The sequence below is a fragment of the Eptesicus fuscus genome, chromosome 4 (assembly GCF_027574615.1).
Source record: "Eptesicus fuscus isolate TK198812 chromosome 4, DD_ASM_mEF_20220401, whole genome shotgun sequence".
Lineage (NCBI taxonomy): Eukaryota > Metazoa > Chordata > Mammalia > Chiroptera > Vespertilionidae > Eptesicus > Eptesicus fuscus.
The window spans coordinates 67,907,334-67,933,809 of record NC_072476.1 but is presented as its reverse complement, the minus strand read 5'-3'; the positions used below and the strand labels follow the sequence as shown (position 1 = coordinate 67,933,809).

General features: G+C 39.4%; 1 long non-coding RNA gene across 1 annotated transcript; it reads right to left on the bottom strand.

Annotated features, from left to right (window-relative positions):
• On the bottom strand, positions 1–26,110 carry LOC114230172 (uncharacterized). Its single transcript, XR_008555683.1, has 3 exons — positions 25,984–26,110; positions 22,918–23,019; positions 1–177 (listed from the first exon to the last, which is right to left on the bottom strand). It is a non-coding gene; the product is annotated as an uncharacterized LOC114230172 (long non-coding RNA).
• Between the last annotated feature and the right edge of the window lie 366 nt (positions 26,111–26,476).

The following is a 26,476-nucleotide window of genomic DNA, read 5'->3' as shown; positions in this document are numbered from 1 at the left end:
GAGAGAGATAGAAATATTAATGATGAGAGAGAATCATTGATTGGCTGCCTCCTGCACTCCCTCCACTGGGGATTGAGCCTGCAACCCAGGCATGTGTCCTTGACCGGAGTCGAACCAGGGACCCTTCAGTCTGCAGGCTGGTGCTCTATCCACTGAGCCAAACTGGGTAGGGTGAATCTGTAGGGATTTTAAAGTGAAATATTGTCTTTAAAAACTTCAAATTATGGTGAATAATTAAGAGTTGACAATTGATAGACATTTACTTATATCTCTATTTTCAATACTGATATTTCATATAATTTATATTTATTTCATTAAACTCTGGAGATTGCCACTAAAACAAATAACTTGATTTTCTGGCCTATAGAAAATTCTGATTTTCTCAAATAATCTGTGTTGCCAAAAGAAGAAAACTCTGAAATTACAAAATTGTTTACTTAGAAAATTAATAATGACTATAAACTTTGGGAAGGCCCATTATAGTTAGGAAGCTTTTCCTGACAATTAAATGTTTTGCTTTTATTTTTATCCTTCCTCACCACTCAATACTTCAAAGTTGATACACAATACTTAGAAGTTCCTTCTAAGTTGTTCTTTACTGACCTGTGTGCACTTAACCAATATCTTTTCTGAACTGTCCAACATGCCAAACAAAGCAGCATGCTCCAGCTGTGAAATGCCAAGTCATTTTGAAAGGAACTCAGTTCTCTGGAATTAAACACAGTAATTGTTTAAGGGTAGTTTTTTGTGTCATTAAGTTTTTGTATTTTTCACTGACATAACTACCACTGAGAATCACTTGTCTTTTTTACCCTAATTTGGAGCTTTTTTAGAATGACTTTTTATATTTTTCATTTTATTGTTTTTAAGAATGACTTTTGTTTTCATCAGTTTCATCAGTACATTGCTACAGCTAACATCTAAGAAACATCTACAGCTAACTCTGAGAAACATTTTACATACATAATCTCATGTGATTCTCACAAAATAAAATCTCTGTGACATAAACATTATTATTGTGGGCATAATATAAATGAAGGACAGGTTCATATAGCTATCATGAACTGAGATTTGAACCTGTTTGTTGTGACTCAAATTCTATTTTATTTTTGCTATTGTTACATGTGAGATCAAGTTTATTAATATTTTTTCCTTTACTACTTTGGCTAATATTTGTAACTTCATAGAAAAGTTCTTATTTTTCTCCATGGTTGGGGCAGAAATACATGTTCAAGTGGAAATAGATATTTGTTGGTGGCCTACAAAGTATCCTGTCTGTTCCCTTCCTTAGAGCAAGTAGGACTTCCTCTGGGAAGGTCTTCTCCCACTGTGCAGCAAGCATGTGGTTGGAATGGAGTGGATCCCACTTCCTGTTCTAGGTGTGGACTCTGACTGGTGTCAATCCATCCGTTAATCTCATCCTGATGGTTGAGGAAGGAACAGTCATTTAGCTTAAAGTCAATCAGGACATGCCATTCATTTGACTTGCATGATTGGTTCAGGTTGGTCCTGAGTGAAACTCAGGTGTTTATGTCATGATAGACAAAAAGAAGGTCTCTCTCTGGCTCCAGCTAGTGTGATGTGTGTAAATGAAGCCTGGAATTGCTATAGCTATTTTGCTGTCATTGGAAGCCAATCTAAGTGAACTGCCTAAAAATTCAGCCAGGTTTTGGTCAAACCATGAATGAAGCCCACTTGGTACTACAGAACTTATAGTTACATATGCTAATAAATGTCTTTTATTGTTTGACTAGGGTTTTTTTTTTGTTTTGTTTTGTTACTTAGAACCAGTATTGCTTAAACTGAGAGAACCATTCTCACTTCTATTTCTAAATTTTATTTTTAGTTTTACTTTACTTGACCAAGAAGTTTCTCCCAAATATCTTCTTTTAAGGATACCTTCCACATTTAATTTTGTCTTTTGAATACCATCAGTTTTAAAAGCTCATTTAAATTCATTTCTCATTTTCTCTAATACCCTAATCTTTTCTTTCTCAGAGTTTAATTCACTTAAAATTCTTTCCTAAGACCCATTTATTAGTGTACTGAATTATCATAATTCAAGGTCATCAGTAGCAAAGTCACCTTTTAATTTCCATTGTAAATTAATTAGTTACTACCAATAAGCTGAAAATATAATATAAATGTTCCTGCAAATAAATTGTAAATATAATATGGCTTTGCCTCCATTTAGATCCTAAAAAACCATATAATGTTAGTGGTGGAAGGAGCCTTAGGAATCATCTCTAATAATAATTATTTTAGAGATGGAAAATTAGAGTAAAAAGAAATTAAGTGACCTGCTTAATATCTCAAAGCTAAAGGCAGGTTTCCTGTGATTCCTGGCTTTTTCCATTAAATCATGCCTTCTCACGTGCACTGAAGCCTATCAAAATTAAATAAATAAAACCAGCATTTCAGAGGACCAATATAATTCCACTATGTCTGGTGTAATCAGTGTGCCATAAAACAAGTAACATAAAAAAAGCACTGACTTGCACTGTATTGATTTTCAAGTCTCAATGGAAATTAATATAATTTTGTGGTTAAAATTCTATTTGAACTTTAAAAGTCACTGAAAATTAATTTTTAATACATTTCAGGTCATTGATTTCTTAATTTATTAAAGTAACATGTACATTGTTTTTATAAAACAACAGAAATTTTAAACATGAAAGAATGGGAATTTTGGTAGGCTTTTCTTTCCCTACTTTAAGATAGTAATATTTAAGTATTTTTTTATACTGTTAGGTGCTTCCTATAAAGCAGATAGACATTTCTTTTTTGTTCTCTGTAACATGGCTCTTCAAGCCTCTCTGATCATCAGAATCAGCCTGAGTCTCTATAAAATTACAGATTCTCAGCTATATCCAGAGCCAGACCCGAATAGTAGGGCTCAAATGTCTGTATAGATTCTGCTAGTTGGTCAAGTTTAGTTAGGAAGCACAGCTCTATAGTATTCTATAAAATATGTATTTAGCAATGTTTTACTATAATAAAAAATATTCCATCAGACGAACATACACATTCATTCCCTGAACAATGGATGAAGGCTGGATTAGTTACCAAGATAAGTCACATTTCCTATACTAATGAAAATAAGCATATAAAAAAAGCCAAATTTTATTGTCCAAGATGCTCTAAGTCTTACTCTAAGATACACCATTATGTACCCTTAAAATGGTTACTAATTAAGCTGAAAAGCCATCAATTGTAAGAGGCATTGTGATTTCAGTGATGATAAAAACATGCATTTTTAAATTGATAAAGTACAATAAGTTCTACTCTTGTAATTAGAGTTACAATGGTGCCTGCCATGTTGAGAGTGAGTAAAAGACAGAGAATAACCTGTAGGCTACAGAGAAGTTGAAACTCATATTAATGATCCTAGCAATGCTACTAAGACATCTCTGTGGCTCTTACATACTACTTCTAAGCCTTTTCTGATAACTAGAAATTCATCCTGCTGAGAGCTCTGAGCTCCCATACTACCTTGGGGAGCTTTGTATAAAATTGATTCCAGAATGGGGCCTTTCCTTCATCCATATGTCTAACTCTGATACAGCGCACACACACACACACACACACACACACACACACACACACATACATTTCTTGGAAAAGTCATCAAGAAGCAAAGCATTGAAAGCAAAACATGCTAAAGAAAAAAAAAGACTCTTCACAAGGATGACATTCAATTGTTACTGTGTATTGAGGTAGGAGAATCTAATTTCAAAGTTTTCATATTATCACTAGAGGCCTGGTGCATGGGTGGGGTCCCTCAGTCTGGCTGGTGATTGGGGCCGATGGGGGCTGTCTCGCCTAGTCCTGATCAAGGATGATCGGGGCTGGCAGAGGGGAGGGACCATGGGAGGTTGGCTGTGGGAGTGCACTGACCACCAGGAGGGAGGTCCTGCATCAGTGTACGTCATAGATACCAGCTGGTCGTCTGGTCATCCGTTCCTAATGGTCGCTAAGGCTTTTATATATATAGACTAGAGGCCTGGTGCATGAAATTTGTGTACACGGGTGGAAGGGGCGTCCCTCAGTCCGGCCTGCACCCTCTCCAATCCGGGACCCCTCAGGGGATGTCTGACTGCCAGTTTAGCAGGGATGGTGCCTAAACCAGCAGTTGAACATCCCTCTTGCAATCCGGGACTGCTGGTTCCTAACGGCTTGCCTGCCTGCCTGCTTGCCTGCCTGCCTGCCTGATCACCCCTAACTACCTCTGCTTGCCAGCCTGATCACCCCCTAACTGCCTCCCTGCCGGCCTGGCCGCCCCCTAACTGCTTCCCTGCTGGCCTGATTACCCCTAACTGCCTCTGCCTCAGCCCCCTGCCACTGTGGCTTTGTCCTTAAGGAAGTTGGACGTCCAGAAGATGTCTAGTTGACCTGTTCTAATTAGCATATTACCCTTTTATTAGTATAGATTGCTTGGACCAAAATTGTGGGAGTTATATTTCCTGTTGGGCTACTCAACCTGTTCCCTGTAGCTAACTATAGAAATGCTTTTAGTTTGTCTCATGAAAGAAAGGCCAAGATTTAAACTTAACTTTTTTGGTTTTAATAAAAGAGTAGTTACTGAAAATTGTGAACTAAATTTACATTCTAGCCAAAGTGAACCTCTTTTCCATTCTCCCTCCTTAATATTCATTATAAGTAATGATACATTGGATTTATCTCTCTGGTTGTATCAAAACTACCTATACTAATTTTGTGGACATAATAGCCTTCCTGATTCATAATATTAATTTTATATATTTTAGAATTCTTCCTTGGCTTCTCTAACTCAGTTTCGTTTGGTATTGAGTATACTGCTTCCCTTTATGATGTTGGCTTTCCTTAAGTGTATGGTCTTTTAGATTGTGCATTCATATTTATTACTGAAAGTCCTTATTAGATTGTCGTGGGGCCTCTATTTGTATAGTTACTTTGGAAGAGAGTGGGAATTGCTGCTGCAGCTTGCACACCACACTGTTTTTAGCAAAAAAGAGTGCATGGCAAGAGATGTCACCGGGAAGTGGCTGTTTTCATGATTTTGGGTGATCCCTTTTAATTAGGGTGCCCACTTTCATTGTTTGCAATCGGACGCAGACTTGCTGCTTAGGTTTTGTGATCCAAGGTAAGGACAGAATGCAACATGCATTTTTATTCCTTACTACTGAACTTCAAATAATGACCCTATCCCATGCCCAGGCCCCAAGTACTTTCTCCACTGTGTCTGCGGCTCACCATTAGTTCTCCCCTGCACGCATCCTGACCCACAAGTTCTCTGTTCAATTGGATTGCATCTATTTTCCAATAATCATGGATTCATCAGAGATTCTGGTCTTGTGAGTTCTTATTTTCAAGAGCAGTTATATATTTATGCATGCTGTATGTGTAGCTTTGGAGGTCCAGTGAAGGTGGGTTGAGCGTCAGTTGCTCTTTTTTTACCTCTCGGCTTCATATTGCAGGGACCTCCAGTGTCTAGGCCCCTTTGTCTTCTGGGTCTGTTCCTAATGAGAAACACCGGCAAAAGATTGGAAAATTGGAGGAGGGGCAAGCCATGGTGTGTCTCCCCCTTCTCTCTGTTTTTCTTGGCATCTCTGGCAATGGCTCTTTTAGAATCCCAGGCCAAGGCTCGACCCACAGCTGAGTGGCCCTACCTTCTGAGCTTGTTACCAAAGCTTAGAGATAGTCGCTTCCTGTTTTTGTATATCTTTTATTTCTCTCACTGCTTCCTGTTTCCCTTTTCCACATTTCCATCATGTGGAAACCAGTCTCCTGTATTAAATTCCTTTCGTTTAAATACCTAGAATGGCTTGGGCTTGTTTTTTTATAGTCCCCGAATAATACAGAGTGAAAACCTAAAGCATGTTCTCAATCTACTATCTAAAAATGAACTTATAGTAACATTAATGTAAGTTAAAAGCACAGTGTAAGTGCTACTTAAAATCACCTAGGAAACCATGAACATATCCTCTGCTTGGAGCCCAGAACTCCGTGGCTAAGTAATGTAACGGGCAGTTGGGACCATTCTGGTCCTCCCACAGTCCTCGGTTTTCCAGCGAACCACCGCAGTGCCTCGGTGATTGTTATTTATCTAACTCTGTTCATTTCAGTTTTTGTATTTGTCTACGTAAAAACTGTTTTCAACTTGTGTTGCACCTGCTTTTATGTTCAAAAGGATTCTGATGTCAACTCCAGCCAGAGTTTGCAGTTTGGTGAGTCCCTCGGTGCTACCACGCTCAGCATGAAAGACACTGCTCTGTTACCAAGAGCCTTTAATTATCTGCATGTTTTCATTGCGTTGGCAAGCCCTTTACCTTACTTGTTGCCTGTTTAACTCTAGAAATAGAAGTCCTTGTATTTTCGTTGTCTAAAGAGAATTCCTCCCTGTATTCGCCCTCTCTTATGGGTGGTGAGGAAGAGAGAGTTAGGAGTCCCTGTGCTGCGGGGAGTATTTCCCCACGACCCTGCCTCTCAAGAATCACCAGTAGCACCTGCCCCCACTCTGTGCTCTCAATTCACATTATAAGTTTAAACCTGCTATTATCCATTCCTTTTTATAAAATGATTCAAGATACCCATTAACTCATTCAGCATGATTTTTTTTTTTAGAAACTAATAAATGGCCTAACTACTTTTTTTCCTTCTCAGAATATTTGCACTTCTGAACTAAACACTGAGCTGTACGTCATCCATGGGATGGCCTGTTCACAAGTATTTGTAATTGAAGTGATCACATATGGTACTATGAAAAAATAAACATTAATTACAATTAAATGTGACAAGTAAAATTTTCAGTTTGGATCTTCCTTCTCTAGATTTGGAAAGCAACTTTAGATCTGTTTAAGGGCTGTGGGAGGCTGAAGTTTAATAGCCACATAGAAGCTTTAGGAAAAGAGCCGGACAAAGCAGCTTCCAAACACAGTTCCCAAGATTTTTAAGAGGCCCGTGGCTGCTTTGCCAAATCACCAAATCAAAAAAACACGTGTCTGTTTACGCAGTCTAAAAGATTCCATAGGGGTTAGACCCTTTGAAGATGGCTGAAGAACTGCCGCAAGGTAAGAAGAAAAGTTTTGATATGCCATTCTGGAATTTACAAGAGATGCTTCTTTATTCTGCACAACCTCACCCACCAGCAGCTTCGCCCACTGGCCTGACCGAAACAAGATAACTCAACACTGTGTCTCAGATGTGCGTGTGGATGGGAAAAGTCTTCCTTCGGCAACAAGCTAAAGCAGGCCGTGGTGGAGGGGCAATGTCTTTTGACTAAGACCAAGGCCGTGGACAATGTGCATCACTTCTGGACCGATTCGTCCACCCTCCCTCAGCTTTCCATCTGGAACTGCCATTGCCAAGCAGTCCAGGAAGGAAGGGCACATTTGGCAGGGCAAGTTGGCGGGCTGTGGAAGCACTTAGGCTGCAGAAAACTCTTTTGTGCATGGCAGAGCTGTCTTCTGGAGGGACAGCCAGTGCGGACACATTCAGCATCGGCTTTCGGTCCAGGGTCACGCCTTCCGGCCTGAATTTCTGAGCCACAGGTATGTTAATCACTCCAGCCCAGGGATTCAATGAAAAATAAACAGCGAGGTGATAACTAATTAGAAAGGCTGCATGTTCCGCTCCTGCAACAAGTTAAGTGCTTCTTCCTGCCCCAAATTGGCTCTCAGGAGAGGAGGTGTGGAATGTGCTCAGGTTTGGGTTTACATTGGTTCGTTTTTCATCAGATTCTCCGAACTTTGATACCTGTGGCTTGATATTCATACATTTTGCTTGGATTTTCAACTTCATTCAAAACCCATATAACTTCCACAGCCTGTTGAGACAAACCAGATGAAAGATTTCCAACCACATCCACTCACCAAGCCAATTTGTTGCTGTTTTCTTAGGGTTTCTGATCGCCCCATCTGTGTGGCTTGGTTTGTGTGAGGCCGGGTGGGAAAATATTGCCTAACTAAAGGAGTGTTAATCATTTCCACTAATAGAGGGAACGTTTTTATTGCTACTTTACTGATGAAATCTTTCCCCAAGGCAAGAAAAAAAATAACAAAATCCCTCCTACCTGCCTGTCTCAAAAGAATTCTAATATGTCTGGGAAATTAGCATCCCTGAGAGATGTTTATTGAATGCCCTCATCAAGGGAGTGGTACTCCTTTGGAAATAAGCATTAGGTCAGGAAAGAGTAAGCACTGAACTTGGGCTCAGAAGTTCTGGGTTCAAGTTTCCGTCTGCCATTTATCAGCTGTGACCTTGGAGAAGAATAGTTATCACCCATTAAACATCCCAAATTTGCCAGGCATTTGACATTCATTTCTGAAATGCCAACGATGCTACGATAATTACTAACCCCCCATTTAGAGATTAAAGTAAAATAAGACACAGAGGGTTCAATGACCTGCTCAACTACCAGCAGCAAACGATTTGTGGAGCCAGGAAACATCCTTGGGTTTTATTTTTCGGACTCCAAAGCCGACTGCCATTTCACTATCCTGCGATAAGTAATTTTCTTTTACTGGATCTTAGTTTCGATTTATTTTCATCTGAAAAAATGAGATAATTAGGCTAAACCTTGAAAAACCCCTTTGAACTTGGATACCCTGTGATCCTATAATTGAGCCTAAGCCTTAAACTTGTAGAGACTATAGTTTGGTTCAGTTCAGCCCAAACAATACACATATTTATAAAACGAAGTTGAACGGCATTGGGTAGGAGGTGGGACGAGATTAAGGGTCTGTTATTAATCTGGGAAAGCTTCCGGCCTAAAGGGTTTTCATCTGGTCCAGGCAGGAAGAGACACGATGTAGTGTGTGCAGATGGGAGGAGGTCAGCGCCAGCTTCAGAGGGTCTCTGGGAAAACACTGTTGGGGCGGATTCAAAGTGAGAGACCATTAGCAGGTCTGGCTGGCTGCATGACAGACTCTCTGGATCAAGGCACCCGTGCTGAGGAAAATGAAAATGGGCCCTTCACTCCATGGGAATTCAATAAACATTATTGACTGACTGGCTGAGGTGAAGTGAACTGCAGAATTGCTTTGAAGCCCGCAGTTACAAGCTATAATTGAGAAACTGTCAGGAGATTCAAATTCATGGAAAACCATGAAAGAATAATGTTTCCATGTTTCAGAGCTTGCCAAAATATAAAGTTTCCTTTCTGCTGTTAATTTCCTCCCCCTTCTAATTCATTTTTTTAAAAACTTTTCCATCAAGGAGCTTATTTAGTAACTATGTATAATTAATGTTTAGCATCTTTCTTTTCAGAAACTTCAAAATGCTAGCAAATGTTGACAATTGTAACTTTTCTAATATCCCAGGGGGGAAAGGGCAGTAGCTGTAAATACTAGTTTTTCCCCTGACAAACAGGAATGCTATGAAGAAAAGAATTCTAATATCCACAGGATCACTAGCTACACAATAATATAAATAAATGCAGGCGGGGAGCTATAGCCCAACTCTGTTTGGGGAGTTCCTGTTCTTTGCCTCTAACACGGTATTAATCATCGGCTCTTAAGAGTGGCTTGGGAGATACAGTCTTTGAACCTATAAAAACAATCATATCTACTCTGCGCCAGTCACCTTGTGCTGTGCACTTAAGGTATATTACCTTTAAACTTTAAAGCAACTCTTTAAGATAGAGGAGATTTCAGGATGGAGTGACATGCCCAAGGTGGCAAAGCCAGGTTGCAACACTGGTCTGTTGGACCTCCACCCCTGGCTCCTTCCACGGTGCACCTTACAACGTCCTGTATGGGCCAGCAGGTGCCTGGCTGTCCTCTAACAAAAGTCCCCAATATGACCTTTGATCATCATTTCAAATATCTTTATCATGTCCTTTACAGAATCACTTGAAATGTGCCATAAAGCACAGCCACTCCTAAATATTTTCTTTACCTTGGCCTGAAAAGAAATGTTCAATTTTGAAGTTAATGGGTGAAACTAGAAAGAAGGGAGATAAGTGTGAAGGAATGTTTACCAGAAAGTTAAACTTCCTTTGTAAATGGAACTCTTTGTGAATTCCATTTCTCCCAAAGACAAATAATGACACAGGGCACTACAAAAATCAGATCCATCTGCATTTAAACATACATGCCTATGTGCACATAGATGGGTGCCTGTAGTATACTTAACTGCTTTATTTGACAATTTCTTAATTAATAAAATTCACTCACAATTTTACTTTCTAAGGAAAAACCCAGTGGTTGATAATCTTCTAGGTTATCTGGTTAAGTAGGTGTAAATACTAGTTTCCTGTTCTCAAAGGATCCACACAATACAAATAATGAGAAATGTACGAGGTGCCTCTGTCTGTTAACTCATCTTACATGAAGGACAAGAGGTCTCAGAAATCACAATAATGTGGTCATTTCACTTTATTGAAGGGAAATTATAGATGCCTTGGGGAAGATAAGCAGCAACCAAAGCTGAAAAAACAGAAAGTGAGCTGCACCCCGGGAGAAAACTACGAGAACATGGAAAACAACCTTTTTTGATCTCCTGACTTTGATTTCATTACAATTCATTATGTATCTTCACACTCTGAATCTGTGAGTGTCTGTGAACGTTGTTTCCTGCTCCTAATGTAGAAGTTAGGTACAAACACTAGGAATGAGACCTGGGTAAACAGATGTGGTCGGCCCATGAGCTCAGGGCTGAGTCCCAAGCTGAAAGTTTTTCTAGTCAAAACAAATGTGTAAACTAAGAAATATTTCTTGGTAAATGCCACCAACCTGACTATGCCCACAGGCACTCGGAAAGCCTCAGCTACAAAACTGGCATGGGAGGGAGGGTGTGTGGAGACATCAGTCAGCAGCTAGCATTTGGATCAATAACCTCTACAAAAATAATCACTCCAAAAGCAATCAAAAGGTTTGTTATTGTTTACACCATTATTTTGTATTCATGCATTTACTACAGCCATTGAAATAGTAAGTATTTTGTTCAAAGTAGAAAACAGCCGTTATTTTTGGTTATTTTATGTCATCCTGATTAAAATGTCCTTTTTCTCTGGTACCTCTAATAAACCTTGTATGTTCTTTTTTAAAAAATAAATTATTGAATGAAGAAGAGTTTATATTTCTTGAGATGCACATGCATTCTTTTTCAGTTCTTTTCTATGTAACTTCTCCTTTTTTAGACACAAAATTAAGATTTAAGAGGACTTTTTTTTCAAATTCCAAAATTTAGTTAGAAAATTTTACCCATTATATACAGTAATTGGATGCAATTTTAGAGCCATTTTCTGGGTTGGCTGTACAGGTGGAACTTTGGAATTTTCTGGCACATCAAATACCTAACACCTTTTGTCCTTCCTTTCAGAGCAAGAACATGCCCATTGAAATGTTTCACTATGTGCAGCAGCATGGATGGAACTGGAGAGCATTATGCTAAGTGAAATAAGCCAGTCGGAGAAAGATAAATATCACATGATCTCACTCATATGTGGGACATAATGATCAACATAATTTGATGAACAAGAATAGATCCAGAGACAAATGGCAGGGGAGGGGGTGTTTAGAGAGCAACCAAAGGACTTGTATGCATGCATATTAGCATAACCAATGGACACAGACACTGGGGCAGTGGGGGCTTGCTTGGGGTGGGAATGGCTGGGGAGGTCCAAGCAGGGAAAAAGGAGATATATGTAAAACTTTAGATAATAAATAAATAAATAAATAAACCTAAGCAAATTACTATCCATGCTTATTAATGTGCTCATTAAAGAAGTGCTTAAAAATGGGGGAAAAAAAGAAATGTTTCACTATGGTTTTATTAAGGAAACTAGTGGTAAATATTATTTTAATAACAACCCAAGAAGGTAAAAACTGTTAACATATAGGGGTGGGCAAAAGTAGGTTTATACTTGTGAGTACATGAAACAGAGATTTTACTCTTGTATTACTATTTATTAATTAATTATCTTATTTTCTATATGAACAACTCTAAACCTACTTTTGCCCACCCCTGTGTATTGCCCTCATATTTTAAACTGTATCTTAACAGTCTTGCATAGTCATTACAATGGACAATCTCTGGAATATAGACCACATTCACAGAAGTTACTGCCATAAATGTCTGACATCTGAATTATCACTAATCTCCATCAGGAGCATTGTCTCTCATTGCAAAAAAAAAACCAGACCTTCATTTTATGGTACTGGATTAGGTACTACATAATCAAGCCTAATAGACATGATCTGCTCCTCCTCTAAGCTTTAAAAATTAAAATGATGATATCTTCTTATCAATACATATAATGTATGTTAATCCCACCAATGTAAGTCTTGATTTCTAAATGCCTTTAGTAGCAAAAGGCACCACAACAAAAGTATGTTGACCAGAATTCTCATCAGGGAAGATGTGAAAATTCTTTTTTTTTTTAAATCATACATACTTGGAGTTAAAGGTACAAGTAAGATTGTCTTACAACCCTTCTGCAAGACAAAGTGGAAGAATGTCCTGGTTATCTGAGATAGGTATAGAAAGGAGTGAAAAGTAAAGGAAGATGGGAGGAGAGGGAAAAAAGAAATAACAAAAGCTAGTACCAAAATGATAGAAAAAAAAAAATAGATCCAGAGACAGAGAAACATCAATCAGAACGTCAAACCTCAGGGAAGAAATTGTGAGGTAACCAGAAACCCAAGAATGCCTGAGAACACCTTTCTAGCCATGTTAGCAATCATCAGATATACGGTAAGATTACCTGGGAAAAATGGGGAAGTATTTTGGACTTATGCTCCTGACCCTTCATGGGTAAGACCCCTTACGTGGGCTGATCCCCTGACTAATGTAGTCACCAATAATATCCAGGAGGATCATGGGTGGGGCAAGAAAGTATAATTACACAGAGGTCTCCACCCAGCTTCCCTTTTGTATGACACAAAATCAAAACACTGACCCTTTGTGTGTAAAATTAAAGAGAGGTTTCTGGCTTGTGTGGACACCAAAGAAAGGGTGTCACTACTATCACTACTTGCCCCCTGGAGAGGTGCAGAAAATGTAACTAAGACCTTGTCAATACAAAAAGAAATGGACAGCCAGTTTGAAAGGGAATTGCCATGGCCTAGAGCAAAGAATATCCTTACATGATATTATTCTACAATGTCATTAAAATTCTTCCCAGATTTGTATTACCCCCATTACCTATAATAGTACCTCACACCCTTGGGGATCAATAAAAAAAAATCATCTTTATGGTGCTTGGAGACAAAGGTATCACATCTCTTGATATTTTAGAATTACAACAGCATAATACATAATTATCACAAGCAAACTTACAAACTAATTCTTTGAATGTCTGGCAGCAATTTAAAAAGTACATGTAAGGATTTAATCCCTTTCATTGTGTAGAGGGCCTCCTGAGAAGGCACCTGAGCATTCTATATTGGTCCCTCTTGCCATTTTGACCAAGAGGGACCCTCTTCTCACAATCCAATTGCACACAGCTGTTGCCTGAGTTTTCTGTTCATGTTGAGATTGAAGCCTCGTGATGACTGGTACCATGGATCTGCCTCTCGCCCAGTGGGGCAAGCTGGGCCCTCCCTGGAGAAGAAACCCGGGTTCCCCAAGATATGTGATCAGTGCTGGGGCCCCGCCAGCAGGCAAGGGGATCCCAAGGCAGGTGCTGGGCATGGAGGCCACGGGGACATAGGGTACCAAGGAGACAGAACTGAACCTCACATCACCCTGCTTGGCCCCGGAGGATGGCTGGTTAGCCAGAGACGGGTAAGATTCCTCAGGGAAGGAACAACCTAAGACAGGCACAGTCACAGAGGGGCCATCAGGAGAGAACTTGGGGGTCAACAGAGGTGGGGCACAGACCCTCACCCCCCTAACGTAGCAGGGGCCTGAACCCTTACCCCTTCTGAAGGAAGTCTCCTGCCCCAATGGCTGCTTAACGTCCCATGCCCAGCTCAAATCGGGACCCGGGTAACAGACAGAGACTTGGCCGACAGCAGCTGCTCTCTCACTGCAACAAGAATTGTTTGAGTTGTCTTGAACCCATGGTGAGGGGAAGTGGGTTTTTGATATCTAAATCCAGCCTACCACCTGGAATGCTCAGGGCCTACTCAAGAAGGCAAATAATCTTTTCCACTAATAGTTACAGGGTAAAATAAGATTGTTGTTAGAGTAATAAATTTGACAGTGAAATAGTAGTCAAGTTTTCAGGCTAGTTTAAATTGGCTAATTGAAGCAAGAGAATATTCTAGAAAAATTAATAGTACTGGACAAAAAACAGTTCCTAAGTATTAACTAAAATTTTTATTGGTAGTTCATCTCATGATAAAATTGCATAACAGGTAATGAACCTAAAGCAGTCATATTATAGTGCAAAAAATAAAATTTAAAAGCTATCAAGACTACATTAAAAATTTTTCAAAAGCCTCCTAATATTTAAATCAGAAAAAGGGGGGATAGTAGAAGAATATCATGTAAGGAAAAATATCCTGTAAGTAAATTACATCTAGAAAATTTGTACTTTAGAAAAATAATTGTAATGCTAAAAGCAAGACACCCATGAAAAACACACATGGTGTCAAAACAAGCCAGAGGAAAATCATTTGGGCAAAAAATGAAAAAGGATCCCAAGTCAAATTTATAGGAAATATTCCTTTATTAACTTTTGGTTGAGAATATGTTTGTATATTTTCAGAAAATAACTCTGAGACCATGTGGATTCTGGCAACAGAGAGGAATCGACAGGACTACTCCAGCCATGAAGACAGAAAAGAAGCAGTCCAGAGATGGAAGACGCTGACGTCGCCTTGCCATACTAGCAGTCAGAAGCTGTGCGTCACTGCAGGTTGCCCAGGACCAAGCCAGAGAGGGTTGGACCTGCATTACCACCATTTGTCCACCATCCAGAACTGAAATATCATTGCTGACATGTGTACATAAGGAACTGTTTGACATTGAAATTGGGTCGCAAAAGAACTGTTGGCCCAGAAAGAAACTCATTACAGACTGATTCATTTGCCTTTCAGCATAACCATTATTGCTTGTCATATTTTTGGTTCTTATAAGTGTCTTTCTAGTAGCACATGATCTCACTCATCTAGGGGAAATGATGAACAACATAGACTGATGAACAAGAACAGACCCAGAAACAAGGAGGAATGGATCAGACTGTCGGGCCTCAGAGGGAGGGTAGGGTAGGGTGGGGATATAGGGGAGAGATCAACCAAAGGACTTGTGTGCATGCATATGAGCCTAACCAGTGGTTAAGGACAACAGGGGGGTGGGGGCATGCGTAGGGAGGGGTGTGGGATGGGAATGGGGGGATGAGGACAAATATGTGATACCTTAATCAATAAAGAAATTTTTTTAAAAAAGCTAGTACCGTACATGAGACCTCATTTTCCTAGTATGTTCAATAAAGTTACAGAACCCAAGCCTACTTCAGTTTCTGTAAACTAATTAATAAATGTACTCACTGGTTTATTCAATCATTTAAAAAGGTGACAAGGAGAGCAGCCAGGATAGCTTTAATGGAGAGGTGAAGTGGACAAAAGGAAGAGGAAGTAAACTTTAAATTATAGGAGTTTTGAGTCAAGTTCTGCTCATACTTCAAGGAGGGGAAAAAGACCCCAATTGGAGTATGGGTTGTATAAGGTTTTTCCAAACCTTTCCGAACACAGTGCAGCAAATTTCTCAAGCACAATAGTCTCCTATAGAAAATTGTCTCCTGGAGCACAATACTCATTGCTGTTTGCCCTAGATGAAAATTATTAAATTAACCTCTTTTGTTCAATATTATTGTATCATATAGGTTTACCTCTTATACCCATAATTCTGAATTTTCTTCAGTTTGATCAAAGCTGAGTTGGTTATGCTTTTCCAAGTTTCAAAATAATGTATATCTCTCAAAATGCTTAAAATTTGCAAAGAATTGTGTATTTTCAAATTATGAAGATGAAGTAAATTATTAATTCTCTTTATGCTATTGCCACATGGCAGTCCCATTTTGGCTGACAAATAGAAGTACTTGTCACCATTTTTCATTCATATGGGTAAGTTGGTCTTGAATTATGCATAGGTATTATTCAATGTAATCAGAATCCCTTTTTTTGGCATAGACAATGATCATCCTACTATTAAATTGGGGAAAGCATCAGAGAACAGCTGCCATAAGATGTGGAACTTGGATGACAGAACTGCAACAGGGAGGAATCAGAAGATATCATTTCAGAAAGAGGTAAGACATAAAGACAAGAAATCAGAGTATGTTTGAGGAAGAGCTTATGGTCCCATTCGTCTGGAGGGTGAGGTACAGGCATCAGCCTGAGGAGCCAGCTCTTGGCACACGTGTTGATGTTCTCATGATGGAACAGTGGTCAGGCTCCTGCAATGAGCTTTTTATGCAGCAGGTGTTGACAAGTGGAAACCAGAAAGGGAGAAGTTGGAGGATGCCAAGTGTTGACTACAGCTGGCAAATGAGTGTGATTGAGAACAAAATTATTAACGTATGTCTGTTGCCAGTCTTACCATCCACTTAACAGACTCAGGAAAAGTCTTATTTTTCTATACCATTTCTTCCCTTTCTCCAACTGCCTAAGGAGGCCCTCGTCAGTTCCATTATCTTGGTTCTCACAATCAAGGATGGAACATAGAGCCCCAATAAACTACATAATCAGAGATGCAGAAGAAAGCCTGTGCCATTGTTATTGGAATGTAATGGAATGCAACAATCTTCAGAAAACCCCAATACACAAGCTGAAAACTTTCCCCTTCCTTCCTTCCTTCCTTCCTTCCTTCCTTCCTTCCTTCCATCCTTCCTTTCTCTCTCTCTCTCTCTCTCTCTCTCTCTCTCTCTCGCTCTCTCCCTCTCTCCCTCTCTCACTTATTTATTTTAAAAACCCAAAACAAAATTATAATATCAGAACCAGAAGTTTAAGAAATATTCTCTGCAGGGGGTAGCATAGCACCACTGTAATTGGGGTATAAATATAATTTATACCCATTGCTTAGTGGGGTCAGGGCTATTGTGGTAGGCATAAATGACATACTGGAGAGATTTTTCTTCACTAGAGAAGGACTAGGGAGACATTGAGGACTCCTGAACAAGGTGGTGTTGTGGTTAGTATTCTTTAGGAAGAATCATCTAACAGTCTTATCCATATAAATGAGGGGGAAAAAATAGAAGACAAGTGAAATCTGATAGGAGACTTTGCAATATGCCAAATGAAAGGTAATGAGAAGGTGTACTAAAAGGGAAGTGTGAGGATAGAAAAGAGAAAATGGCAATGTATTTGTAAAGCAAAATGAATGTAATCATTGTGGAAGGCAAAGGAAAAGAGTTGATGATTTGATGTTTGAAGTCTCAGGAAATGAAGGAATGGAAGTCCTTTAACAGCAGTATAGAAATACTTCAGGGTAGGAATAATTACCTTAATTTTACATGAGTTTTTTATGTATGGGTGGAACATACTTCAGGGTAGGAATAATTGCCTTAATTTTACATGAGGTTTTTAAGTACGGGTGGAACATCTGGGCGAGGATCCCAATGGACAACTGGAAATATAAGCTCCAAGAGGAAAGGCCTGTGTCTGTCTTGCTGACTTTTCACCATCGTTTATCTCTGAACCCCAGCACGTAATAGGTGATCAATAAACACTGCTGAATGAAGAAAGAATAAATGTAAGTCAGTTCAATACTGTGAGTTCTTATGATAGAGTCTATTGTAATTGTTTTATGCTTGCTTCTCTTTATTTAGTGATTCTGATATATATATCTTCCATTTCTGAGTACCTGGTATACCTCAAGCCCTCAATACATGTTTGGTGAATTAATAGATGAATAGGTGCTTTTTTAGTTTATATACTACCTTATTCACAATTCCCACCTCTTTTTTACATTCAAATAAGATAGAGCTTACTAAATATCTTATCAACATAAATAAATAAATATCCATACCCATAAAACTTATTTTAAAGAAAGAGTGACAGTACTAAATCATGGGTTTGTCCCATCACTTTGGAAATATAACCATGGGTGTTTCAACATTTGGTAATTCTGTTTGACTAATAGCCTATCTGCATCGTCAGTAATTATAACTACAGAGAGCCTGAAAAAGACCTTTGGGCAACAATTTAGAAATGATTGCTTAAAGGTAAATATTTTTTAATTTTATGAATGGCTGGAGTTTCCCCATACTCAGTGGCGACATATGACTCACTTTTGTCCCTAGAGCAAGCTTTTAGAGCTAATAGGGGCTGCCAAACTGAAGGTCTCATAAGGTTCCTGGGATACGAATGCTTTCCAAGGTCCTCTCTCTATCCAGCGGTGGGTGAGGGGCTTCATAAGGAATATGGTATTTCTACTTGGGGCAAACTTCTCATTTCATATTCTAGGTTAAAAGGACTTGACAATATATTAGCATTGTATATAATATATTTATATCGAAAGGGTATCTGGTCATTAAGGATCATTCACATATGTTCCCATAAGTCTATTTTATAAGTAAAAATATAAAATACAAAATTTTAGTCTGTAGTCATTTTTCCCCCTTGGGCTGAGATGGCTTCATGAAAGTTAAAATTTTAAAAAGGGCAAACCTTGAAAACAACATCTGGTGTTGCCTTCGGAAATTAGAACCAGATACGCTTCCTTATCCATATTTCAGTTCACATGATTAGCCAGCCAGAATGGTAAAAGGGAAAGTCTACTAATTTAATTTCTGTTGTGTTTTTAAAGACATAATAGAAATATTTTAACACTTAAAGTAGCTATGGATCTTTTTAAGTGCACAGACCATCCCTGAATATACATAACTATCAGAATATAAATTGTATATATAGTTAGCATTATTGTATTTTACATTCAAAGGATTCACTAAGGGTTTCCTATAAGTAACAACAGGCAAACAGTATAAAAGGCTCATAGGTTGCTTTTAAAACTGGTTTTCCAAATAATTTATGGTACATGGGTTCCTGAGAAAAAATTAAGAGCAAATAACCATTTGATTCAAGCCATGTGACGGGCATTAGTACACATCCCATTCAGATATCATTAGTACATATCCCATCATAAAAGATGAGGTAGAAATTTTGTTATTTTAAAAACTTCAACATGTAATTTGCATTATGAACAGAATAAAGATATACACAGAAACTCTTGGACATGTGATTAATAGAATTATAAGTTTACCAAGTACTATAAAGCCCATTTTATTTTACAGTTATAAAAAGTTTAAAATAAACCAAGTACATATTATTTCCATTTAACAGATGATAATATTGAAATCTGCAAGCAGAGTATGTGACATCATTACTTTCATACAGCCAATAAGTACTAGAACCTAGAACTTCTGTATCTTAGATCAGAGTGTTTTCCATTATTTAATACTATGTTTTTACATGATGAAAATCCAACAAACTATATCCCTAATTGACTGATATTTGGCACCTAGAGTTTAATTGCACTCAATCCTAGAAAAATCTACCTAAGGGAAAAAATAGCATGAAAAAACAAACATATTAGCATTGTACTTAGAATATCTATGTGTTAAGAAAACCATTAGATCTGAAACTTCTTTAAAAAAATATTTTTATTGATTTCAGAGAGGAAGGGAGAGGGAGAGAGAGATAGAAACATCAATGATGAGAGAGAATTATTGATTGGCTGCCTCCTGCAACTCCCAACTGAGGATCAAGCCTGCAACGTAGGCATGTGCCCTGACTGAGAATTGAACCTTAATCTCCTTGTTCATAGGTCGATACTCAACCACTGAGCCACGCTAGCTGGGCTGAGACTTATTATTTTGACAGAATATCTTTATTAATTGACTAGGGGCCTGGTGCAGGAAGATTCGTGCACGGGGGGGGGGGGGGGGGGGGGGGGGGGGGGCGCGCGCGGGGTCCCTCAGCCCAACCTGCACCCTCTCCAATCTGGGAGCCCTCAGAAGAGCCACTCTCCAATCCGAGAGTTTCTGTCTGTCTTTGCAATCATATGAGCGAATTGTCTGACACCCCAACCCAGTTTGGTTTGGCGCTCACAGAATAATAGAGGTCTTTTTTTTTTCTTTGCTCCATTGGTAGAGATTTCCTAGAAGTTACAGGATATCTTCCCTTCAATTTTTCCTCGACACTGACTTTACTTATGTCTCACCTTTGCTTTCCTCCATCCCCCATCCGCAACAGTAACTTGCTCCAGGCTCACTTTGCTCTAGTGCCTAGGACAGTGGTTGGCAAACTCATTAGTCAACAGAGCCAAATATCAACAGTACAACGATTGAAATTTCTTTTGAGAGCCAAATTTTTTAAACTTAAACTTCTTCTAACGCCACTTCTTCAAAATAGACTCGCCCAGGCCATGGTATTTTGTGGAAGAGCCACACTCAAGGGGCCAAAGAGCCGCATGTGGCTCATGAGCCTCAGTTTGCCGACCACGGGTCTAGGAGATCCCGAAACACGTCTGCCACCAGAACAAGATTCCCAGCATTCCTGGTGCTCCCCGTGTTCTGGGCTTCTGCTTCTGGTCCAGGGGCTGCCACCAGAACTACAATTCCCAGAATTCCTGGTGCTCCCCATGCTCTTGGTTTCCTCTTCTGGTCTAGGGACTGCACAAGCCAAAAGGACTGCGAACTCCAGCCACCCCCAGGCCGGGCTGACAGGACTGGACACTTCAGTGGCATCCCCAGGACCTCAGCTGCTTGGCACCAGCATGCTGTGCATGCTCCCCACAGGCCTGCCATCTTTGTCAGGTTAATTTGCATACTCACTCCTGATTGGCTGTGGGTGTTGCAGAGGTACAGTCAACTTACATATTTGTCTATTATTAGTATAGATGTTTCTAATTAACTATATAAATATGATTCTATTTTCTATTTCTTTAGTTGTTTTACATGTAAGTTTCTCCATAATCTTTCCATTTCAAGAAATTCTACAGTCATGAAAATATGGTGTTTGTTCATTCAAGTGTAGAAAGAAAATATAATTATCTAATGTATATGCTACATAAATAAGATTTATTTTCCTTTTATTCAGGGGGAATGAGAAGGCATCTTTTAAAATCTGCTCTTCATCTTACCAATGAGAAAATTGGAATGGAATGTCTCCCTTTTTTAAATAGGGTTTTTCATGGTGGCACCGCCCTTTGGCTATTCTGTTAAGGTCAGTTCCAAAGTCCTATTATCAAGTTTCCCCAAATTAGCTTGAGTGCTGGAACATTTTTCCATTTTCTTAATCCCTCCACAATTAATGATGGTCAATCCTGTCTCTTAATATAGGATTAACAACAACTATAATAGTAGATATCTCTCAATATTATAATTTAGTACAGTATTTTCAGTTGTGGAAAAGCCGGAGAAAGAATAAGAAAATCACACAATCATGATAATGCATACTTTCTTTTGTATAAACAATTTGGCTTACCCATCAAAACCTATGATATAGACAGGGAAACTTGTATTCTTTCTGTGTTAAAGATATATGTAGAGAGAAGGTAAATAAGGTATACAAGGTCAGTAAATGGCAGAGTTAGATTAAGAATCCAGGCATCTCTGCTCTGCTGCTCATTTTCAGGGGATTCACTCGAAGAAGTTCCCTAATTCTAGCCCAGTCAGCATGGCTCAGTGGTTGAGTATTGTCCTATGAACCAGGAGGTCATGGTTTGATTACCAGTCAGGGCACATGTCCAGGTTTCAGGCTCAATCCTCAGTATGAGGCATCCAGGAAGTAAGCTATCAATGATTCTCTCTCATCATTGATTTTTCTATCTCTCTCTCCCTCTCCCTTCCTCTCTGAAATCAATAAAAATGTATATTTAAAAAAAGAAGAAAAAGTTCCCTAATTCTGAAGCCACATTCACTTTACAAAACCCAATGAGACAAGTATGGACCAGTCTGAAGTTCAGGAGCTCTGGATTCCTGTCTCCACCCCATTTGGCCTGATTTACTACTCTTGGGCAACATGGCATCATACTGAAGGACATGGGTTCCAGAGGCTTTATGTCCCCCATTCCTCCATTTACTAGCTCAATGAGCTTCACAAGCTAGTTTCTCTAAGGCTCAGCTTTCTCATCTATAAAATGAAGATGTAAAATCTTTGAATCCAGATGTACATGAAGCCTTTCTTTGAACTGCAGTGACTCCATTTTTTAACTTTAGGTTTTTAATCTCATAATAAATAAATTGAAAATTTATTGAAAAGCTTTGCTGAATTCCATTATGAATTTTCTTGGCTAGCTAATGGTTAGAGCATCACTGTAATTATTAATGGGCTAGGAAAGCATTGCTTTGTGAAAATATTTGTCATTATTCAAAAGGGATGGGAATTAATGTCAGCTTTCAAACCTTAATCAACATAAGTTTATAGGTATTTCTAAAATCAGATGGCCTAATTTGATATTGATTCCTGGATGCCAGAAGATTTATTTTCATTTATGGGATGAATCCATTTCTTCAAATGTATCCCAATAATTGATCATAGTTAACAATGAATGCCCTGTTTTCCCCTCATCTTCCTTTAATTTTGTTTTGACTTCCCCCTCCGAAAATGTAGGATTGAAATACAGCAGTAATAAATATTAAGGTGAGAAATTCAATTATAACTCCAATCTATTTATTCAAACATACCCCCAAAATCTTTATACAAAAATTAAGTAGTGATAACTTCATTAACATATTTGCATGTATAAATTCAGAATATTTTTGTATCATTTAACATGCTCTCACTCACAGTAATAGGAAACTCAAAATGGATTAAACATTGGGAAATTTTTTGGCTTGCCTGGCTGGAAATGCAGAGGTAAGGTGAACTCCAGCGAAGGCATTATCCAATCATTCTGGTCAGGTTCCTTTATAGCTCTCTCAGCTCTGTCCTACTCCCTGTATAATGTGACCTACAGGATGGAGCAGGATGGCTTCAGAAGATACAAACCCTGCAACAACGAATGACTACACCCAGGAGAAGAAAAAATGGAGCTTTCAGAACTCACTCTTAGAAGACAGGAAACTTGTTGAATTTCCCAGCAAACTCCCCCTCAGATGCCTTTGTTCGAAATTGGATTGGATGCCCTCTTGTGTACCAGTATTTGAGGCTGTAGAGTAGTGGAATAATGACCCACCCAAGGTTAGTTTACTTAGCTACATAATACAAAGGTGATGGTGAACATAAAATTGGGATTCTTTAGAGAAGGAAAATGTGAAGAATGGATGCTTCTGTGTGGGCAACCATCAGTATCCTCTACCTCTTCCCATATCTACCCATTCATTTTTCTAAGAGGTATTAACTGATTCATTATGATCCCGAAACACAAATATTCCTTCTGATATGCCCTTGGAAAAAAGTACAAATGTTTTAAGTATTAAATAAATTGGCTTGAGCTATGACATTTTTATATTGCTGGCAAGCAACCATGTCACGAGGCGTGGACAAGATTAAACTTTCAGTTTAATGGCTGGGATAAGTCCAAGTATAGAGAAATAAGCTTCTGCAACTATATTTCATGCACATATAATAGTGCATATCCCCTCTTAAAAATGTAAACCAGAAAATTTCATGCACACTAACATTAAGGAGGAAAAAGGAGTTTTCTCATGAAAAACATTCAGCTTTGAGAATGGCACGCAGAAGTGGTGTGGTATTGAGATTCTGATAATGCTAGATCCCATGATCCACAGGTTACTTTTAGCCAGTAACCTGTCAATAAATAACTTCCTTGGGAATGATATTTTACACACAAGATTTATATGGGACTGATCATATTTAACACAACTTTTTAAAATGTAAAGCTGAGGATTTTCAGAGCTCTAACAAAGCCAAGAGGAAAATACAGACTTTCTGGAAATGGTGTTTTGGACATTGATGACTGCATCATAATAGGAAATCTTTTTTTATATTTTAGAATTCTTTTTATTCACTGCCTTATAATTATTCTTAAAGAATTCCAAATCTCTATCCTAAGGAAGCAATGGGCTTTTCTCTATAACTAATTTAAGTTTGAAAAATGATTAATTATTTATGTTGAGTGATTACCTAAGTATTTATAGAACAGGTTCTATATGTCCAGAAAGAATTCTAATCCATAGTTTCTGCTTTCAAAGAATTTACAATCTATTTCAGGGCCTCAATCCAAAATATAAGAAACAATAAAAGATAGCATTTTAACCACTAAATTGTGAATCAGGGTATATTGATGTAAAAAGGACCAATAAGGAAAATCGTATTCTTTAGAGGAATTACAAAAGCCTTACCATCATACTATCATCTATTGAATACATATCTTGTACCAGATATCTACACTAATAAAAGAGAAACATTACAATTACCGTCAGTCTGCTATGCTACCAGCCAATCAGAGTTAGTATGCAAATTAACCTGAAAACATGGCAGCAGCCCCGCCCCCCACTGCTCCGGGCCTGTGGGGGTCGGAGAAGTCAGGTGCCAGAGCCTGAGGCTGGCTGCAGCCAGGGAGACCAGGAAGCCGCCTGCCCCATGATCCCAGGCCGCAGCCAACAGCAGAAGCCTCACGTCCGCCTGCCCCATGTCCTGGGGGAGACGGAGAAACCAGGCCCCAGCGCCTGAGGCTGGGTGCGGCCCAGGAGTCAAAGAAGCCACCTGCCCCATGATCCCAGGCCGCAGCCAGCCAGAGAAGTCGCCCACCTTCGGTCCAGGCGCCAGCACCTGCAGCTGGCTACAGCCTGGTAGATGGAGAAGCCGCCCACCCCGCGGTTCCAGGGTGGGTATATTGCAAAGCCACCTGCCCACCATCCCCTGTGGCTGCAGCCGGCCTGGGCACCTATAGCTGACCAGAGGGAGGGAAGCCCAGATCCCGGGTGCCTGTGGTCAGTTGGAGGAGGGAATCCTGGATCCCGGATGTGGGCCGAGGCAGAGGTGGTTAGGGGCAATCAAGCCAGCAGGGGAGCAGTTAGGGACAATCAGGCTGGCAGGCAGAAGAAGTTAGGGGCAATCAGGCAGGCAGGCGAGCGGTTAGGAGCCAGCAGTTCTGGATTGTGAGAGGGTTGTCCAACTGCCGGTTATCCCCTGAGGGGTCCCAGATTAGAGAGGGTGCAGACCGAATTTCATGCACCGGGCCACTAGTGTTTAATAATATATAATTTAGTCTAGCATCAACTCTACAAATTTCATTCATTATCATCAATATTTTACAGAGAAATTGTTGTTAAGAGATTAACTTGCCAAAGTTGAAAAGTTAATAAAAAGTAGGATTAAGTGCCCTAGCCAGTTTGGCTCAGTACATAGAGTTGCAGCCTGCAGACCAAAGGGTCCCAGGTTCCATTCTGGTCAAGGGCACGTACCTTGGTTGCAGGCTCCTCCCCAACCCAGGCCCTGGTCAGGGCTCGTGCAGAAGGCAACCAATCAATGATTTTTTTCTCACATGGATGTTTCTCTCTGTATTTCCCTCTCTCTTCCACTCTCCCTCAAAATCAATGGAAAAAATATCCTCGGGTGAGGAGTAACAACAAAAAAGGCAGGATTAGGAATTGAACCCATATCATCAAATCATACCATGTGGTTGCTTAGCTATGAAGATTTTCTGCCTTCATAAAATAAGATGGACTTGGTGAGCATTTTGCAGATTTAGCAGTCTTTCTTAATAAGTTGGACAAACAAGGGTATATTACAAAAGAGGGCCAACAGGAGTGAAGGCACAGTCACTGGAGTATCCATGGTACTTTAGGGCCCTTGAAAGAAACTGCCCACACTGATCCAAAGTTTGGACAAGGTGGAAGAGGAAAAAACGTTTGGGTAAATCCAGTGGAGTTGAGTTATCGCGATTAATAAAGGCATGGAAGAGTTTTACAAAAGAATTTCTCAGTATAAAATAACTCTTCAAACTCTTTCATCTCCTCTTTCTCATCCTCAGCCGCATCTTCAAACGCCAAGGGACTTGAAATGAATCACCAGGACCACCCAACAACTTTCAGACATTTAGATTAAACTCAAAAGCTTGGAAGTGTTCTTAATAGCTAAAAGGTTAATACTTTTCAAATCCTGGGTCAGACTACCCCAGGGAGAAAGCAAGACGGGTTCTGCTGACCTGGAAATCCCACAGGCCCCAGGTGACCTCCCAGGCTGCTCCTCCGCATTCCACAGGTTCTGCAGTCTGGCATCGCCTGGCCCTTGTCAGTTCGAAATGGAATTCAGGCTCACATGGGGTCTGAGCCGAAGCTCTCCTCCTAACTGAAATAGAAGTAGCTCCAAAACTGAAATAGTGCATACATGTATGTTTACAAATATGCAGATAATATCTGGGAGAAATTAAAATCATAAAAACTGGTTATTGTGATTGTGTCAGGGACAGACAGCTGGCTGGTTGGGGGACATTCAAAGAGAGGGGACTTCTCCTTATGAAACCTCTTTTACTTTTTCAATTTAGAAGAATATACATGTATTATTGCACATTCAAAAATACGTATATTGCAAGTGAATTAACTTTCTAGTGGTCTTTTTTGCTTGTCTTTTTACCATGCATGCATTCAAAGCACAAGTGCCAGATTAATTTCCCCAAAAGCATAGTTCCCATGACATCC